This window comes from Macaca thibetana, chromosome 15 (assembly GCF_024542745.1).
Source record: "Macaca thibetana thibetana isolate TM-01 chromosome 15, ASM2454274v1, whole genome shotgun sequence".
Taxonomy (NCBI): domain Eukaryota; kingdom Metazoa; phylum Chordata; class Mammalia; order Primates; family Cercopithecidae; genus Macaca; species Macaca thibetana.
Genome location: NC_065592.1, coordinates 28,710,756 through 28,731,114, shown reverse-complemented (window position 1 = coordinate 28,731,114; position 20,359 = coordinate 28,710,756). Strand labels below are relative to the sequence as shown.

The 20,359-nt window shown below is 36.6% G+C and overlaps 1 pseudogene; it reads right to left on the bottom strand.

The window, feature by feature from the left end:
- Positions 1 to 16,075: 16,075 nt before the first annotated feature.
- On the bottom strand, positions 16,076 to 16,171 carry LOC126938149 (uncharacterized; annotated as a pseudogene).
- Positions 16,172 to 20,359: the final 4,188 nt, after the last annotated feature.

Below are 20,359 nucleotides of genomic sequence, written 5' to 3'. Positions count from 1 at the left end.
AGAGTTGCTTTGCCCAAAGTCTTACCCTTCCCAGAGAAGCCTCAGATTGGTCATTCAATGACCAAGGAAGAGGGGAGTAGGCTCAGCCATTACTGACACAGTATCATTCCAGGTACCACAATAAAATTAAAAAAGAAAAATGTATGAAATTGAGAAATAAAAGTAGAGATTAACTACTACCAGATGACAGGATTAATATATAAAGCACATTCTGTAAAATCTTGTACACTAAATAGCAGTAGTCTACACATTTGAGCTTAATAAGAATTGCAGCCGGGCATGGTGGCTCCCGCCTGCAATCCCAGCACTTTGGGAGGCCGAGGTGAGCGAATCACTTCAGGTCAGGAGTTTAAAACCAGCCTGGCCAACATGATGAAACCCTGTGTCTACTAAAAATACAAAAATTAGCCAGGCGTGGTGGTGCATGCCTGTAGCCCAGCTACTCAGGAGTCTGAGGCAGGAGAATTGCTTGAACCTGGGAGGCAGAGGTTGCAGTGAGCTGATATTGTGCCACTGTACTCCAGCCTGGGCGACAGAGCAAGACTCCATCTCACAAAAAAAAAAGAAAAAAGAAAAAAAGAATTGTGCCCTCTGGATTAGGAATGAATGAATAAATGCATGATTGCATGAAATATGTAATGACTACAAAGATTAGGAATGTAACAATATTTGAAGATATTGAAAAGACCTGTCAATTCAGGTTGTAAAGAAAATCTTGCAAATATTCTTCGCAAAATAATCTACAAATTTAATGCAATTCTAATAAAAATTCCAAAGGGTTTAGGAAACTGACAAAACCATTCTCAATTTCACCTGAAGGCAAAACAGACAGTAATAGCTACAGTATTAGTTTTTATTTTCTATCAGGCAGTCTCTTGAGCCAGAGTAGGCTCAGAGACTCCTGCTATAATATTTTGAACAACAAGAATAAGCAGGGGGAATTGCATTACCAGATTCTAAAATATAATGAAACAATATTAAGAACAATATGAGACATAAACAGAGAAGACAGATGATACAATCACACTAAGTGATGAGACAGAAACAGACCCAAGCACACATTAGAATTTAATACAAAACAATTATTTACTGTTTCTCATGATTCCAAAATTTGGGTAGGGCTCAGAATAAACAGTTTATTTCTACCTTACATTGTGTTGACTACAGCAGCTCAACTGTGACTGGAGGTTTCCAGATGGGTTTTGTTTTGTTTGTGTTTTTTTTTTTTTTTGGACAGGGTCTCGCTCTGTTACCCAGGCTGGAGTGTAGTGGCGCTATCATAGTTCACTGCAGCCTCAAACTTCTGCCTTCAAGCGGTCCTTCTGCCTCAGCCTCCCAAAGTGCTGGGATTATGGGTGTGAGCCACAGCTCCCAGCCCCCAACTTGTTTTATGATGCTTTTATAACCTTGATTCCAAAAACATACTCAAGTACTGTGAGAAGGAGAAAGGAGAATAAGCCACATTTATTTTAAAACATAAATTTAAAAGTACCTACATCAATTACTATTAAATTGAACCAGCAATGTATAAAATAAATAATGCATTGAGTCCAATTTCAGATGGGTTCACACCAGAACACCTAATTAGCATAATTCAATTACTTTAGCAAAAGAAAAGAAAACAAATGAATATTTCAATGGATGGAGAAATTTTATTTTTTATTATTCAAAAATAATTCACAATTTTAAAGAACTCTTAGCAAATAAAAATTAAAATGAACTTTCTTAACTTGATAAGCAGAATCTAATGAAAGCTTGCAACAATCACCCAAAATGGCAAGAAGTTAGATCATTCCCTTTGAAGATAGGAACATGATAAAGACACCCACAATCAGTACTTCTGTTCAACATTGTACTCACCCCAGCCAGAGGGGTAAGGAAATAAGAAAAGATAAGTGGCATACAGGTTGTAGAGAAAGAAACAAAACAATAATTATTTTCTGATAGTTTTTTTTTCCATCTAGAAACTCCAAGAAACTCTTCAAATAAATGATCAGAGAAAACAATACAGTTTAGATAGTTGGATAACAGGTCACTATATAAAGTTAATGACATTCCCATACATTAATAATTCAATGAAATTGGTATGGATCATTCAAACAGCAACATAAAAGCTATTATAAATTACAAATAAAACACATCTTAGTCCCAAATAAGTCCTCGTGAATTAATATTAATGTTTTTAATGAAACTATAAATTATAGGTGAATGGAAAGAGATTTTCTAAAAGTCATAGGAATCATAAAGCAGATGATCGACAAATCAGATTCCATAAAATATGTTAAATGATATAAAAATATCATTTACACTTCAGTGACAAACTAGAAAAATAGCCACAAATAAGACAAAAGGTTAATACCTTTAATATACAAAGCACAGTTATATGGTCATCCCTGGTATATGTGGGGGGGATTGGTTCCAGGACTCTCCCATACCCAAACCCATGCATACTCAAGTCCCACAGTCAGCCTTGTGGAACCTGTATGTATGAAAAGTCAGCACTCCATACTCAGGTTTCGCATCTGTGAATACTATATTTTTGATCTGTGTATTTGTTGAAAAAAATTTGCATATAAGTAGACCCTTGCAGTTTAAATCTTTAAATCTTGCATACAAGTAAACCCTTAGAGATTGAAATACTAATGCTCCAATGGAAATGTTAGCAAAAAATATGAGCAAGTAAATTCAGGCAAGAAAATATTACTAATAAACATGTAAATAAAATTTAGCCTCACCATTATAAAGCAATTGCTTATTAAAATAGCAGTGATATGTTACTTTTCAAAATAGAAAATACAACCAAGGAAAGGTGATTTGTGTGTTATGAGATGAGTCCTTTTATACACCGCTGTTGGAAGTTGAAGTTGCATAACAACTCTCCAGACAATATTTAGCACAATTTAACAGTATCTATTACTTGACCCAGTAATTCAATATCTACTTATATATCCTGAAGAAATAAGAGTGTGTGTGTGTGTGTGTGTGTGTACAAAGTGCCCCATGACACTAAACTATAGAAACACTAGATGTGCAACAAATGTGAAATTACAACTCACCAATAATGATTTCAAATTTTAACATGTTTGGGAATTCTTCTTCAGGGAGAATTTTGTGCAGAAGCCCAATATAAAAATTAGTCAAACGTGAACTCTGAAAAATCCAAGGGGATCCTGGAGCCAGCTGGCTCAATTACCGCGCTCCCAATTCCTGCTTCCCCAAAGCCCTTGGTAGCCCCCAAGACTCTCATCTCTATAAATCCTCAAGACAACATGGGAAACTAAAAAAAAAAAAAAACTGCTATATAATATTATAAAACTATTGAAATCATATCTTGAAAATTTGTAATCTTGTTGAGGGAAAAAGTTCAAGATATCACATAAAAATTAGTATACAAAATTACATTCTGTATGATTCCAACTAGATAAATATATGTATGTAAATATCCAGTGACTCTTTTTATTTGGGTCTTTATAGTCATCTGTATTTTTCTACTAAGACTATGTATTCCCTTCATAATTAGGGGGAAATGGGAAATCACAAACAAACATGTAGCTTCCACTCAGGCCCATTAGATCACGATAGAACTATTATATGCATCTGTAAAAAAAAAAACTTGGAATTTTAAAGAAAATTTTATTAGAAACAGCCAAAATGCTCTCCAATAATCTACCTCTGGGACATTTATCTTCAGCATTATTCAGGCACATCTGAAATCAATTACAGCCCCCACCAACTGGCTTCAGGAACCTCTGTGTGCCTCCAGCCATCCCCACAGCAAATTGCCTCAGCTGTGGTCAAAATCAAAATTTCTCAGTTGCCTTGATTGACCTAGAAATGTTTTATGTAATTTGCCATTATGTGAAAGGGAAACATTTGTTAGAAAATAAATCTTTTTTTAACTCTGTCTTACTAAAGTGGTGCCAAGAAATATTCTCCATCATTTAGACACCAGAAGAAAAATAACAAATAACAAATAAATGGAATCTCCAAAATAAAGTCAAAGAAAAATCACTGCTAGCCAGTCTCTAGAGATACAAAGTGAAGGGCGATTTGATTTTTAATCTTTGAATACCGGAAAGAGGGCATCTATAAGAACTGTATATACAGAAATAACAGCTAGAACTTTTTTTCCTTCCTTCTTTTATTCAGTAAACATTTACCTAGAAATCTATAATATGAAGATATTGTACTAGGGACCTCAGTTAGAAACTCATGCATAATGAGGTTAAGGATAAAAGCAGAAATGTAAAGAAATAATTACAGTTTATTTAAGAGTGTTATAATAAAGATGTGTGTAAGATGTTCCAGAAAGTCAAAAGGGAAAGCCAGTAATTTCTTTCCTAGGAATGAAGGAACAGGGGAAAGAAATTAAGAAGCAAGAATGGGAGGAGGGGATGGAGGCAGAAATATCCAGTGCTTCCCAGAGGCAATGACAATATGATAATTCTTCATAAAAGGCAGGAAAATAAGGGAAGTATGTTCCATAAAAAGAAACTGATCAAGTTTTACACTGATGATCATGTATCTCAAATGGGCCGTTAGAGCCTCCTGGTAATTCAACTATATTTTTTTCAGTTCATTCACTCAATTTCTAAGATGACTGGTTTGTGCCTTTTCTCTCTCCTCAATATCCTATGTTGACCTGGCACAGTAGCTCATCCCTATAATCCCAGCACTTTAAGAGGCTGAAGTGGAAGGATCACTTGAGGCTAGGAGTTCAAGACCAGCCCGAGCAACATAGCAAAACCCTGTCTCTACAAAAAATTTAAAAATTAGTCAAGTATAGTGGTGCATACCTGTTGTCCGAGCTACTTGGGAGGCTGAGGACAAGAGGATCGCTTGAGCTGAGGAGTCTGAGGCTGCAGTGCACTGATTGGGCCACTGCTCTCCAGCTTGACCAACAGAGCAAGACATTGTCTCCTAAAAAAAAAAAAAAGAAAGAAAGAAAGAAAAAATATCCCATGCATCCACCCTGTGTTCTCTTTCAGATGATAACACTGCTTCCTTTTTCACTGAGAAAACAGAAGCAATCAGAATAGGCATTGACATGCACCAGCTACCACATCTACTGATATATTGGTATATGTGCCTTATTCTTAGCAGTCTGGGGCTGTGAATGACCTGTTGGTGTCTGAGCTGAGGCCACACCCTTCACTTGTGCAGTAGATCTCATCCATCTTGCCAACTCAATAACAACACTGCTTCAACAATTGTTCCCTCTTTCTCCTGCATTTCAATTCCCTCTCTGCTCAATCATTCATACCAGCATACAAAAATGCTAGAAGGTCAAACAAAACCCTCATTTACCCCAGCTACCATAACACATCTTTGCCTTTCTTTACTACAAAACTTCTATAAAAGCTTACCTATCCATGGTGCCTCCAATTCTGCTCTTCCCATCCTCTCTTGGATGCATTCCTACCAGGCTTTCCTCCCAACCACTCTGCTGAAGCAGCTTTCATAAACATCTTCAGTTCATCTCAACTACTTACACTCTATCCCACACACCCCCTGCACCACCACCAGTTGACACCTGTACATTTACTTGCTTATTTGTTGTTAACTAACTAGGCTGTACACTCTATCCCAAGAGCCCAGAATGTTCTTCGGTACACAACAGGTACCCAAAAAATATTTGTTAAATGGGTCTTAGCTTGTGATCATTTACTGTATCAATTACCTCAATGTAAACAATGCTAAAAATCTTTATTGTACATATTATTCTATATTCTTGACTTCCTGTACTTCCCAAAAAATTTTGATAGGCCCAAAATATTCATGTTGGGGTTTTGCTTGAACTTAAATATATAAATTAACCTGAGGAGGATTGAGAACATATTGGATCATCCTATCAGAAACAATGATTATATGAGTTAACATTTTTTAAAGGCTGCAACTGCTGCCGTTAATTTCCATAGGTAAATATCATCTGGGAAATACTTAAACTTTTTTTTGAAACAAAGAGCAACATAAAGGTAACTCAACTTTTCAATACCTGTTCACCTAATTCTGATCATGCAAATATCAAGTTGGGGAAAAGAAATTCAAACTCAGATATTGGACTTTAAAATAATGTGCCCCAAAGGTCCATGCTATGACCTGGGCCTCTAATGGGGGTGATTGAAAGACAGAGTAGTATCATTAGTAAAGTAAGGCCTACAACACACACACACAAGAAGATTTGGGACGGAGAGTGTGAAATTGTTTAATATTTTGCAAAATAAGCATAACATTAGAAATTGCCTGCTTACTCAGAGGTGAGTAATCTGGCAGTCTCGGATATCTACTACACAATCCAGAATGAGAAATGGAACAACCACGGTCTCCAAATGACCTAAACAGATGTCACAAAGTCCCAGCTTACCCAGGCGGAGTTTAGCAGCTTCTCTCAGAGCCACGTGTTTAGGGTGAGGTATTCCATCCAAAGAGAGTAAAAGCAACCAACTATGAGGATGGTACCAGAGAGAGCACGCCCCCACACATATACGCACACAATTTCCAAAGGCCTGTGCAAGAACTCAAATGACCTGGTCTAGTCAGCCTTAGCACAGCTCTTCACACCTCAATAGCCTTTTAAACATCAGCAGTGACTCTACAATGCAGCAGAATACAGGGTAGTGCCAGTCAATGTCATTCAGAACAAAGATCTGAGGTTGTCAAGATAAGACGAAGTTGTATTCAGCATCTTCTTTTTAAGAAGGCAAGCAGATAACTCATACAGTCCAGAAAGATATCCATAAAATCTGGTCACAAGTGTTTAAAACTGGCATTTGAGAAGGTAAAATTTCTGGATAAATATCTGTTTAAAAAAAGATCTCAGTCCCCAACCATGCTGGATAAATGGGACACTAGTGTACTTCTCTAAAGGATAAAAAAGAATAATGGACTTAATTTTTACATGTTTGACTCATGCCAAATGTATTTGAGAGGTAATACATATCACAACTCCAGCACCATGAAAGTAACATCTGATGTCAGCAATCTAATGTAAGCTTGCATTCACTGGTCCAGAAGATGGGAGATTGCTTACTTTATTAGTTCTGTGATCTGTTTAAGAAAGAAAACAGTTTTGTGGGTAACTAAATATGCTTTTTCCAAGTTAGAGACTGGTTTTTTCTAAGATTAGGAGCGTAATATTCTCAAAACTGGAAATAAACTAGCAATACCCAATGAAATTACAATAATCAGGCTATTAATTCTGCAGACCAGAAAGAGAAAGAAATGAGAGCTTAATATTAAAACTTTCAAATTTTCTCCACCCTTATTAGCACTTCTCAGATTTCCTTGCTGGCATTACCAATAGTAGAATATATTGGACCTTGTTTTTGTCACACATGTGAAGATTTATTTAACTTGAAACTCCTTCCCAGTTCATGTGGATTGGAACCGTAACTAAACACCTTGTCACGTGGTTCTCATTGTGGACAGGCACACATAGCTTTGCAAAGAATAATTATTATTCCAGTGTAGATATTTTGCCCAGACTTTCAAAACATAGACTATAGATCTTGAGACACTAAAAAACTTGTTTCTGATTTTTAATCAGCAAAAGAATGTATTCAAACTTCAGACGGAAAAGAGCTCCTTCTCTGGAAAACAAGAAAACAAAGCATTTGAAAACCAATTTCTTTTTTCTTTGAGCTATATTTAAGGTCTATGGTTTTAAAAAGTATGATACAAAAAAATCCTTTTTTTCTGTACTCAGTAGTCTAAGTATCATATGACATACTTTAAAGATAAAAATTTTTGCTTTTTGGAGGAATTGAAAGTGTTTCCCTGATGTCATCAGGACCATCACTCTGGCCAAATCTTTTAAACGTTCCTATGACATCCAAACATATGAAACTCAAGGTAATACATCAAAAGAGATGAAACTATAGGCTTAATTCTTATGATCTGTGAGTTATATATGAGCAAAAAGATGAATTTGAATTCTCCCTTCCACCTACTATCCTAGTGACTTTGAGCTATTAACGTCTATGCACCTGTTTGCTCATCTGCAAACTGAGATAAAAGTATAATCTGTTTCATAGGATTACTGAAAGAATTAAATGAGATAATGCATGTAAACCACATAGCATAGAGTAAATGTTCAAACATTGTTATCAATGATTAGGATTGTCAATGTGATTGAGATCCCAATAAGTAACATAGCTCACTATGAATGCATCTGATTTCTCTTGCTAGCACCACTTGCCTGCCTGGCACATAGTCACACAATATTTCCTTCTAAAATATTTTATAACAGCCTGACAAAGGGATGAATTTTAAGCGAGATCCATGTTCTTTAATGACCAGGAATGTAATGGTTCCTCTCTATTCTCTTTGATCTAACCTCATTTCTTTCCAATATTCAGAAACAGCAAGAGGAGGAAAGAATGAGAACCCTTGGTCACGAACAGGAGAATGTTTTTGAGGATTTGGAAACTGGGGAGCATGAGACTTTCTCTTGGGAGAGTTGAAACAGGGGTAACATAAATTGACATACAAAGAACATTCAGCCTAAGTGAGAAGAAACAAATCTCGATTTATGTCAATCATTGGCATATAATATAAAGACCAGTCTAGCAGCTACTTTTTACCCTTACAACATGTCATCGTGCCTTCAGCTTTTTCCTGCTCTTTAAGGCAGACTCCTTTCATGCGCTAGCTGTATTTGAAAGGCAACAGTGAACAGAAAGCAAAATTAACCCAGTATATTACAAACCAAGGAACGATGACAACAAAGAAGGTAGCTGCTATACTGCTGGAAGACTGGAAGGGCGTCTTCAGGTAAGATCAGTGCATCCTGAACTACTTTGTAGCCTTCATCCAAATCCTGTCCAAAAAGGAAGCTTCAGTACCTTCTGTTTTCATGTATCAGGCTTGATAAGTGTGTTTTGTCATTATTATCAATGGCTGACCTTGACATTAGAAAATGTTGTTTTTCAAACCGAAAAGAACCTGCAAAGCCCCTTCTTTGTCGTACTTCCTCGTCCTCCATAATTATGCCCTTTCACCTCTGTTTTTTTCTTTCTTCTTCTCCTTTTACTGCAGGATTTATAAAATCCTCTGAAACATGTTGTTTCCAGATGTAGGTCCCAAGTGCCCTGTCATTTACTTCCTGTCCAAGCACTGAGGAGATGGAATTACACAAGTTCGGCTGTATGAAACCACCCTCTAATGCCTTCGTTAAACTCCAGGATTTTAAAGAGTCTGTCCAGTTCCTGGCAGGGACCTTTCCATACTTCCACCCCGAAAGCTGTAAATTACTACCTCATTAAACTCAATTGTAAATGATTAGGTGTCTGGAATGTACTTTCCTCTCCCTGCAGCCTCCTTGGAGAAATTACTACATTGCAGGCCTCCCTACTTAACTCAACACATTAGTCAAGCAATGCAGGGTTTGAGTAGCTCACTCAGGAGGAGGTTTTATTTGTGTTAGGGTATTAAAACTCTATTATCATTTAGTTCCAAAAGTGGAAGATTTGTGATCTTCCATTTCCCATTGAGCAATCATTCTTATAACAAGAGAAAGCTGTAATTAACAGGCCTTTTTCAAGAATTCAGTTTTCTTCCTGCCACACAGGCAGTTGGAACTACGGAACTTCTGTTTTTTCTGAACATCAGTGAGATGATTTAACATCTTTTAAAGGCTGCAGTTGCTGCCATTAATTTCCATAGGTAAAGATCATCTGGGAAATATTTAAACATTTTTTGAAACAAAGAGCAACAAAAGGTAACTCAAGTTTTCAATACCTGTTCACCTAATTCTCATTTTTTGATGAGGTTTAATTAAAAAGAAAAAAAAACTTGAAGAATCTGGAAAGGTCATGGGGAAAGGGTTGGAGAGAGAGAAAGGAGAGGAGGGGCTGTCACATTAAATAAATAATCTAGCCTAAGTTCCCAGCCTGGCTGCCATCATTTTAGCAGAAAAGGTAAAACTAATATTCCCCAAGGGACAAAAGCTCAGAAGGTCAGTTCTCTTTCTTATGGAGGCTTTTAGCTCTTTAATTCATTGACTTAGAGTCTTAAGATTTTCCTGATGCTTATTTTTGGGCTTCTCTGCCACTTGTTTCACTATAGATTGACTAGAGTCAATTAGTTGTACTTCACTGTGTCTCCAGAATATAGGTAAAGATAGTGACTTACATAGAGAAAGAAAATGAGGGCTATGAGCAAAATGGTTTTGCTATGATCAAACAAGTATTAGCAGTACAGTAAGTGTTGAAGCAGAGAGTTCTCGCCAACTTTGAAGAAGATTTTCGGAAAGAGATAAGGGAATGGAGCATGATTAATTCCTAACTCAGCCTGTGAATTTGTTGGTGGGTGTTGCAGATGATCATTAAAGAGATTCCTTTATATCTGGACATGGAAGATAAGGAGTGGGCTAATAGCTTAGGTGTCCATTTTTCTACATTGATTTTATGTGGAACAAGAAATAGTTCAAATGAACGTTGCTTGCCAGGGTGCTCTTTAAATGGGATAACTGGGTATAACTATAATTGGGTTAATTGGAATACGGTATAATTTTGTCTTAGTTCCCGGCATTGTAACTTGGAATAGATGGTATTATATGAAAGAGGTAAAGGAGCTGTTTCCCCAAGGAAACAAAGGCTCATGGTGCTACCCAGGTGATAAGGTGTGATACAGAGAAGGGAGGGTACAGGCTCCTCCTTTGTGCCCACAACATAGCACCGCTTTGATTTGGTGAAAACTGAAGCAATTGCAGTATCTCTCAGGCACCCTGAGGGTCTGGGGATTTGGAAAATCATCTTTTAGCATTATCATCAGTGTTGTCATGGTAGATACCAGGTGCACTGATGCTCAGGAGATTTCATGAATGTCAGACTTTCAGAAGGGTGGGCAGGATGGAAGAATGTGAGCTAAAGAAAAGACACCAAACAAATAACCAAAGATGACTTGATTATTTGAACGATTCAAAAATACTTCATTGTGGGCAATTCATTCCTTGACTAAGTTTTAATTCATGTTAAATTTTTCATTTAAAAGCCTATTAGAGAGTAGCACCAGCAGAATGGCAGACTAGAAGGTACCAATCTTCATCTCCCCCACAAAAACAACTAATAACTATATGCCAGTGAAATTGCTGAGAGAGCTCCAGAGTAGAACAAAGAGGTAGCAGAAACTCAGTGAAGCAAAAAACACCAAAGATGGCTGTGTAGAAACACCCTGCTTGCACTACTCCATTCTTCAGTTGGGATCAGCTCAGAGCCAGAGGGATTTCTTCCGAGGGGAAAAGGTAAGCAGGAGGACCCCAGTGGCCCTCATCACCACGCAGACACCTGCAGGCTTCAACACCCTGCGGTTTTTGCCAGTGCTGAGCCCAACTAAGGGAGCCAATGCTGTACTCCACCCCTGATTGCCTGAGTAGGCATAGTACCTCTCCATTTCTGGGGTCTTGCTGTTACTTCACCTTACCACCTGAAGCCTGGGACACCCAGCACCCCACTATCCCTAGGCCCAAGTTGCTGAAGAGCAACTCCATCCCTCTGCGCTCAAGTCACTGCTGGACCCCACCCCATGGGACCTGCATTGCTGCTGCGCCCCACCATTCTGGGGTCTTACTGCCACAGCACCCCAACCCACCCCCACTCCCAGGGCCTGAGATACTACAATACCCTGCTTTCCCAGGAACTAGGGTCTTTGCTGTACTACCGCATACCCTGGGACCTAAGTCATCACAGCACCACCCTATCCCTTGGGCCATACCACTGCTGCACTCTGTCCCCACAGTCTGAGCTACTGCTGTATCCCCTCTCTCTGGGCTTGAGATGCACACCCCAAAGTCCTAGACCCCAGCTCTGTAGGTGATGTGCATAAACCCATGCCTCTGTGAGTGCACCAGTATCCCAAGACCCAGGTGCCACACCTGTTCTGAGCACCTGTTCCCTGGCCTGAAACCACTGCAGCCTCCTGAAGCCCACACCAGACCCAGTATCAAGAGGGAATCCCTCAGCTAGGACTCTCTCCTGTGAGGAATGGGATAACAGAAGGACCACAACAACCTTCCTTGTGGGGACTCCAACAGCCCACACTGTTATTGCTGCCATTACAAACACCTGCAGCCTTGGCCACTGAGGCCCTCATAGTCTTTGTCAATGCTGACCTCAACGGGGAGCAATACATGGAGACTATACCTGCACGCCCTCTGGAAACAAAGCTGCCACAGCCCCACCCAGCTTGCAGTCTTTCACTTAGGTGCAGATGAAAATCGATTCCCACCAAAGCCAGGCTGTAAAGTTTGGAAGAGGTGACTGCTCTATCAAACATGCAGACATCAATGCAAGGCTATAAGTCTTGCTTTTTTAAAACATTAAAAAAAGGAAGGAAAGAAGGAAGAAAGGGAGGGAGGGAGGAGAAAATGCCACCACAAAGGAACACAGTAAAAACCCCCAAGAAATCAAGATCTATAAACTGCCTGAAAGAAATTTAAATAATTATTTTGAAGAAGTTCAGCAAGATATAAGAGAACACAAATAGATAACTCAATGAAGTCAGGAAAAAAATATGTAAAAAACACTAAAGATTCAATAAAGAGATAGAAATCATTTAAAAAGTTGCCAGACAGAAAATCCTGGAGCTGAAGAATACAGTGAATGTAACCAGAAATGCAATGGAGAACTTCAACCACAGACTAAAGCAAGCAGAAGAAACTGTGAACTTGAAGACAGATATTTTGAGATTATCCAGTCAGAGGAGATAAAAGAATGAAAAGATGAAAAGAAATGAAGAAAGCCTATGGAACTTATGGGACACCATTAAGCAAATCAGTATATGCATTATGAGATTCCAAAATAGAGAAGAGAGAGAGAAGAGAAAGCTTAAAGAAACAATGGCTGAGTTAGAATGGCAATCATTAAAAAGTCAGGAAACAACAGATGCTGGAGAGGATGTGGAGAATTTTACACTGTTGGTGGGAGTGTAAATTAGTTCAACCATTATGGAAGACAGTGTGGCGATTCCTCAAGAATCTAGAACCAGAAATTCCATTTGACCCAGCCATCCCATTGCTGGGTATACAACCAAAGGATTATAAATCGTTCTACTATAAAGACACATGCACATGTATGTTTGTTGCGGCACTGTTCACAATAGCAAAGACTTGGAACCAACCCAAATGCCCATCAATGATAGACTGGATAAAGAAAGTGTGGCACATATACACCATGGAATACTATGTAGCCATCAAAAAGGATGAGTTCATATCCTTTGCAGGGACATGGATGAAGCTGGAAACCATCATTCTCAGTAAACACAAGAACAGAAAACCAAATGCCGCATGTTCTCACTCATAGGTGGGAGTTGAACAATGAGAACACATGGACACAGGGAGGGCAACATCACACACTGGGGCCTGTCAGGGGGTGGGGTGCTAGGGGAGGGATAACACTAGGGGAAATACCTGATGTAGATGATGGGTTGATGGGTGCAGCAAATCACCATGGCACGTATATACCTATGTAACAAACTTGCATATTCTGCACATGTATCCCAGAACTTAAAGTATAATACATTTAAAAAGAAAAAAAGAAACAATGGCTGAAAACTGCCCAAATGTTGGGAGAGATATGAAAATCCAGATCTATAAAGCCCCAAAGTCCCTAAATAGATTCAATCCGAAGAGATCTTCACCAAGACACATTATAATAAGCTTTTCCAAAGTCAATGTCAAGGAGAGAATTTTGAAAGCAGCAAGACAAGCAACATGTCACATACAAGGGAATGTCAAGAACTATACCTGCCAAAGCTGTCTTTCGGAAATGAAGGAGGAATAAAGACTTTCTCAGAAAAGCAAATGCTGAGGAAGTTCATCACCATTGACTTTCCTTAGAAGAAATGCTAGAGAGTTCTTCAAATGAAAATGAAAGAAGGCTGGGTGCAGCACTCTGAGAGGCTGAGGTGGGCAGATCACTTGAGGTCAGGAGTTGAAGACCAGCCCAGTCATCATGGCAAAACCCCATCTCTACTGAAACACAAAAATTAGCCAGGCATGGTGGTGCATGCTTGTAGTCCCAGCTACTCGGGAGGTTGAGGCAGGAGAACCTGGGATGCAGAGGTTGCAGTGAGCTGAGATTACACCACTGCACTCCAGCCTGGGCAACAGAGCAAGACTCCATCTCAAAAAAAAAAAAAAAATGAAAGGACACTAATTACTAACATAAAAAGACATAAGAGTATAAAATTCACTGGTAAAAGTAAACATATAAATGCAGAATACTATAATACCATAATGGTGGTGTTTAAATCACTTACAACTTTGTATAAAGGTCAAAAGACAAAAGTATTATAAATAATGATAGATACAATATTTCCTTAATGGAAAAAATATGTTAATTGTGACATCAAAACATAAAATGAGGATGGAACAAAAATGTAAAATTCTTTTATCTGTTGATGGTAAGTTGTTATATGTAGGTAAAAGGATACAAAGACATAGTTAGAAAAATGCATAAGTCTGGAGATATATTGTATTATTAATACAATATTGTATTGCACATTAATAATATTGTATTGTATCCTGGAAATTTAAGAGAGCAGATTTTAGATACTCTTTGCACAAAAAAAGAGTAACTGAGATGATGGATATGTTCATTGGTTTGACTGTAGCAATGATTTCACTGTGTATATCAAAATATTGTTTTGTACACCTAAAATATACAGAATAAAAAAGAGTCTATGAAAATATTAAGGAGTTCCCTCTCACCTCAGGAGGAGAACAAAAAAAAATGGTATGAGGTAGCTTTGATTACTAATGATGTAAATTTTAAAATATATTCATAAGCCATTGATATGTCTTTGTGAATTACCTCTTAAAGCATTTTTCTATTTGCTTTTTTCTTGATTGATAAGAGCTTTTTATATATTAAGGGTGATAACACTTGTGTATCATTTATTTTGCAAATATACCTACTTTGAAGTTGGACTTTTAAATTTGTAATAATTTTGAGACAGAAAAATTCTATTTTTATTCTCCTTTTTCATTTTTTCTTAATTTTACGCTTAGAAATATTTTACTAATGTTGTAAGCAGAGTCTGTTTCTGTTTTTTATTTTTTGCATCTCTTGGTATGTTCTCTTGTATTTGTAAAATATTTTCTCTTGTAGCTTCATTTTTCAAATTAACTCCTATATAATCTCTTTTTGGAGTACTTGGTGAGGAAAGGCTCTAAGTTTTTTAAATAAATAGGTATTTTATATGTCTTAAATACACATTACTCTACAAATTTTGGGAGGAAATAATCTTTATCACAAACTAAAACCCATTTTTTGAGTTTCTATTCTGCTTACCAAACTACATTGGTCTACTCTGTGCAATATTACAGTGTGAAATTATAGTATGCTCTAAAATTCTGTGATGCAAACATCACCTTGAGATTCCTTTTCTCCCCAACAATTTAATTGCAGAGCTTTACTTCAAGTAAAGTCAGATATAGAATGTTGACAGACTATTTCTCTCACCAAAACAATAGAAAAAATGAAGTAAAATTAATATTTTTAACACATTGAAGGACTATGAATGCAAAGAATTAAAGACTTCCAAAGTGGGGCAGGCCCTTCTTGGGTGAACACAGACTATGAACTGCTTTCCTCCTGGGACCACTTGCTGAATTTAGGCAGAAAGAATCTTCTGGGGTACGAAAAAGAAGTTAAACTTTTAACAGCCATGTGAGCTGGCATAATGAAACAGAACCTTAGAAACCCCAAATGCAGAGATAGCAGAGCCTTCCTGCCACCAATTCTCATAGACTTTTGCTCAGTGTCTTACAGAAGCATTTGGGAAGCTGGAGGCAAGACTGAAAAGTGATTAGAAAGCCAAAGTCTACAAGAAGGAAGGGCCTATTATATACATAGATAAGATTTCACACTCAAGAAATCTTGAAAACAAAGGCAATCTGAAACTAGATCTCCAAATCAGCCACAATCCTATTAAATTCCTTATTGGATCAAAGCAAAAAGCCTCCCATTTTCATTCTAGCTGCCTGATTAGAGGAAAAGATATGCCCTTTCTGGAAGAAATAATATTTACTTCAGTCTCTGTGGTTTTTATTTATTTTTATTATTTTTTTCTTTTTTTGAAAATGGAATGCTTCACAAATTCGCGTCATTCTTGCACAGGGGCCATGCTAATCTTCTTAGTGTATGTTCTGCCAAAGCGAGCACGAGTCTCCATGGTTTTTAAACACAATAAAAAGTTACAGCTCAAGGCAAAAATATAGAAAATGTAACTTTTGTGCAAAAGAAAAATATAATCTATATAAGGATTACAGATAACCCAAAAATGACTGTAAAATCACTACTAAAAGTATCTCTTAAAATTAGAGCAAAAAATATATCTAATGGATGAAAAACTTGATAATTTCAACAGAGAAAAGGAAGTACTGAGATAGGTATTATAAAATATTTTAAGTTAATGCATATGTTAATTAGCATGATTTAACCATTCCACAATGTATACATATATCAAAATATGTTTGTGCACCATAAATATATACAATTTTTATTCATCAAATAAAAATAAATAATTTTAAGTAATATTTAAAATTAGACATTCATTAGATGGACAATGCCAGGCTAGAAGGGCAGCAGAAGAAATGATGAGTGAACTTAAAGACAGAGCAATAGAAATAGAAATTAGAACAGAGAAAAAAGAACATTAAAAAAAACTGAGAGGGAGAGAGTTATGAGATAAGACCTGAAATTAACAATCTTCAAAGAGACACACAAGCCAAAACAAAATAAAGAAAAAAATTCTGCCAAGCATTTAAGAAATACCAGTTCTACATAAACTTTCAGAAAATAGAAAGAGTACATGTTGACTCATTCTATATGGCTCACATAACCATCCTACCAAAATATGACAAGACTATTTAAGAAAAAGAAAAATTATAGACCAATATTCCTCGTTTACATAGAAAAATCCTATGCAAAATAATTGAATCCAGTAATATATTTGAAGGATAATATATCATAAACAAGTCTAGCTACTCAATGAATGCAAAGTTGGCATAACATTTAAAATCAGTCAGTTTAATTCACATCAAATGATTCAGAAAAATAAACCACAAAATGTTATCATTGGATAGAGAAAAATTATTTCATAAAATTTGACACCTTTTTACTTAAAAGGATACTCTTAACATGGTAGGTATAAGGAAGAACTTAATCTATAAAGGTTATCTACCAAAACAATGGTACAGCTAATAGGAAATTTAATGTAAATATTCACTATTATTGTTTCTATTGACCATCATACTGGTGGTTCTACCCGTTGAAATAAGGCAAGAAAAAGAAGTAACAGTTCTAAGCATTGGAAAGGAAGAAGTAACGCTCTGTACTTGACATGGTTATGTGCATGGAAATTCCAAAGAAATCTATAAATAAGCTGACAGATTTATTGACAATAAATAATATGTGAATTTTAGCAACACTGCTGGTTATAAGGTAAGCGAACAAAAATCAAGAGTATTTCTGAACACTAGCCGCAGCAATTGGAAATAATTCTTTTTAAACATTACATACATGGGCATCAAAAAGTGTAAAAACCTAGGGTGGGAATCTAATGAAAATTATACAAAGCCTCTTAACTGAAAATTATAAAACATCACTGAATAAAATTAAATAAGATCTAAATAAATGGAGAGATTATCATGCTCATGAACTAGAAGACTCAATATTGTTAATTTGCCAGTCCTCTCCATATTGCTCTAAAAATTCAACATATTCCCAGTCAAAATATCAGCAGGCTTTTATTAGTAAAGATATACAAGCTGATTATAAGGTTTATATGAAGATGCAAATGACCTGATATAACCAAGAAATTCAAGAACAGCAATGTTGGAGAACTTACAATACCAGGTTTCGGTAGTTACTACAAAATTACAATAAACAAGGCAATGGGCTATTGTTGTTAAAGCTAGGCAAATAGATCAAAGGAACTAAAGAAATAGACCCACAAAAATATGAGCCTTTGATTTCTGACAAAAGCACTGTAAACTATAAAACATGACTGAATAAAATTAAATAAGATCTAAATAAATGGAGAGATTATCTTGCTTATAAACTGGAACTTAATTTTTTTTCTTTTCTATTATACTTTAAGTTCTAGGGTACATGTGCACAACGTGCAGGTTTGTTACATATGTATACATGCGCCATGTTGGTGTGCTGCACCCATTAACTCGTCATTTACATTAGGTATATCTCCTAATGCTATCCCTCCCCCCTCCCCCTCCCCCCACCCCACAACAGGCCCCAGTGTGTGATGTTCTCCTTCCTGTGTCCAAGTGTTCTCACTGTGGAACTTAATTTTTAATATGTGGTCCTGGAACAACTAGACATCTTCCAAATTAATCTTTATCCATTTCTTACATCGTACACAAAAATTTATTCAAGGAAGTATCAGAGATTTAAATGTGAAGACTAAAATTTTAAAGCCTTGGCAGGAAAACATATGGGAATATCTTTGCAACCCTGGGGTGAGAGATTATTTATTGGACAATATACAAAAAGGACTAGCTTTAAAAGAAAATAGACTGAATCAAAAATGATACCGCTCATCAGAAAGTCACTTCTCATCAATAAAGCAAACAGGCAAGTCACACACTGGGGTAAAATATTTACAACACATATGCCTAACAAAAAAAGATCTGTGCCCAACATACATATTTTTAAATACCTGCAAATCAATAAGGAGCAGACAACTAAAACAAGCAAAAGACTCCATCTGTCACTTCACAAGGCAAAATGTTTGAATAGAAAGTAAACAAATAAAAAGATAGTCAATGTCATTATTCACCAGGAAAATGAAAATTTAAATGATGGGATACAATTTCACACAAGCAAAATGACTAAAGTTAAAAGACCAGCAATAGAAGTGCTGATGAGGATATAGAGCAACTGGGTTTCACATACAATGATGGGAGAGGGGAAAGAAAAATGGTAAAATCACTTTGGAAAGATGTTTGCCAGTTTCTAATCAAGTTCATCTATCCTATGACCCAGAAATTTCACTTCTATGTATATACTTAAGAGACATGAAAGTATATAGCCACAAAAAGACGTACTCAAGAATGTTTATGGCAGCTTTATTTCCAAAAGTCCAAAATTGGAAATAACACAATGTACATCAAGAGAAAAATGAATCAGCAAGTTATGGAGTCATATCACGCACTGCTACACAGCAATAAGAAAGAGCAAATGATTGATACACACAGCTACATGGGTGATGGTCAAAAAGAGACACGAAAGAGTATATACTATAGGCTCCCATTTTTATGCAATTCAATACCAGGCAAAACTAATTTATGGTGATAAAAGTCATAATGATCTCCGAGTTGGGGCTGTTGATTAGCAGGGAACATGAGGGAACTTTCTAGGAGTGTGAAAATGTTTTATATCTTGTGTGATAATCACAAGGGATATATACATTCATAAAAATGCACTGAGCTGTAAAATCAAGATTTGTACATTTTACTGTATCAATTACCTCAACATAGACAACGCTAAAAATGTTTATTGTACATATTATTCTGTATTCTTGACTTCCTGTACTTCCAAAAAAATTTGGATAGGCCCAAAATATTCATGGTGGGGTTTTGCTTGAAGTTACATTAAATATATAAATCAACCTGAGGAGGATTGTTAACATACTGGATCATCCTATTAGAAACATACTGTGTCTCCATTTATTCATTTTTATTTGAGTCTCTCATTGTTTTATGTTTTTTTCCTTAGCTAATCTAGAATTGGTATTACGTAAATTTTAATTATATATTTTTCCATAATACTTACCAATGTTGTTTCTCATGTAGAGGAAAATATCATTATCTCTATTATTTTCCTTCTAGGATTTTGTGTTGTCATTTTTGTTTACATTCAAAATATCACTGAGAAATGGTAATATTATAGACTTGTGCTTGGCTAGAACTGTTAAAAAAAACTACCTTTAAAAAGTAATGAAAACCAGTGTTCCTGTCCTCCTTGTGGGCTTGATACGATGTTAGTGTTATGAGAGAGCACTGTTTGCTACCATGTTAGTTTTCCTTGTTTAGTCATGGTTGGATATACAATTTTGCATCTCTAAGTATTAAAAAATACTTATAGAGCTTATACCTATAATACTAGTATTTTGGGAGAGGCCAGGAGTTCGAGACTAGCCTACTAAAAATACAAAAATTGGCTGGGCATGGTGGCACTTGGCCTGTAGTCCCAGCTACAGGCTGAGACATGAGAATTGCTTGAGCCTGGGAGGCAGAGGTTGCAGTGAACAGAGATTGTGCCGCTGCACTCCAGCCTGGGCAACAGAGCAAGACTCTGTCTCAAAAAAAAAGTATAGAAAATGCATCTCCAGAATTTAT